General features: G+C 38.0%; 1 non-coding gene across 1 annotated transcript; it reads right to left on the reverse strand.

The window, feature by feature from the left end:
• Positions 1 to 264: 264 nt before the first annotated feature.
• Positions 265 to 393, reverse strand: LOC111723718. Its single transcript, XR_002772205.1, has one exon. It is a non-coding gene; the product is annotated as a small nucleolar RNA SNORA51 (small nucleolar RNA).
• Between the last annotated feature and the right edge of the window lie 752 nt (positions 394 to 1,145).

Consider the following 1,145-nt stretch of genomic DNA (forward strand, 5'->3'; position numbering starts at 1 on the left):
AGCCTCCCGAGTAGGTGGGACCACAGGTGCCCGCCACAACACTGGGGTTCTTGCTCTTGCTTGGGCTGATCTTGAACTCCTGAGTTCAGGCAATCCACCCACCTGGGCCTCCCGGAGTGCTGGAATTACAGGTGTGAGCCACCACACCCGGCTTTATTTTATTCTTGATCAGTTTGGTTAGAGATGTATTATTTTCCAAAAAACATATCTTGTAGTTTTATTGATTTACTTCACTGAGTTTTGCTCTTTAAAAAAATTTTTTTTTCATGTTCCCCCATGCAGAATACAGACCAGGCATGGGGCCTGGGCTGGGGTGTAGCGGGGTATGTTTACTCTGTCTCCTCTTTCTATAGTCAGTGTAAGAACACAGCCTGTGGTAAGCATCAGGAGGTGAGTTTTGCTCTTTTAGTTCATTGATTGCTGTTCAATAATATTTCTTCCCTTCTCTTTCCTTTGGAGTTCTTTTCTTTTCTCTCTCTCTCTCTCTCTCTTTTTTTTTTAATTGAATGGTAACTATGTACATTAATGCACTTCTGGGGTACAGTGTGGAGTTTTCAGTTATTTTCTCTTTTTCAAGATTTTTTAGGTGGAAGCTTATATCATTGATTTTAAACATACCTTTGTTTCTAATATAAACATGTAAAAGTATAAATGTCCCTTTAAGCACGCTCGTATCTGCATCTCACTCATTTTAACATATTGTTCTTTCATTTAGGTCAAAATCTTATCTGACTTGTCCCTTGATTTCTTCTTGGACCCACGTGTTACTTAGAATTATTTATTTAATTTCCAAATATTTAGAGATTTTCAAAATACCTTTCTGTTACTGATTTCAAATTTAATTCTGTTGTGGTCAGAGATCATCCTCTGCATGATTTGGGTCTTTTAAAATTAGCCAAGACTTTTTTATGGCCCCACATATGGTCTGTCTTAGTGAATGCTCCACGTGCACTTGGAAAATGTGTATTCTGCTGTTGGCGGGTGAAGTGTTCTTTAAATGTCAACTCAGTCCGGTTGGTTGATAGCGTTGCTCAGGTCTTACCCATCCACCACTCATTGTTCAAATCATTTTCATTATTTTTTATTACATGAGAAGTAACATGCATATTATGAGAAAAATCAGATGATTCAGATGTAATAAGGTA

Source organism: Otolemur garnettii, unplaced genomic scaffold, assembly GCF_000181295.1.
Source record: "Otolemur garnettii isolate 467f Iridium unplaced genomic scaffold, OtoGar3 scaffold00014, whole genome shotgun sequence".
NCBI classification, from domain to species: domain Eukaryota; kingdom Metazoa; phylum Chordata; class Mammalia; order Primates; family Galagidae; genus Otolemur; species Otolemur garnettii.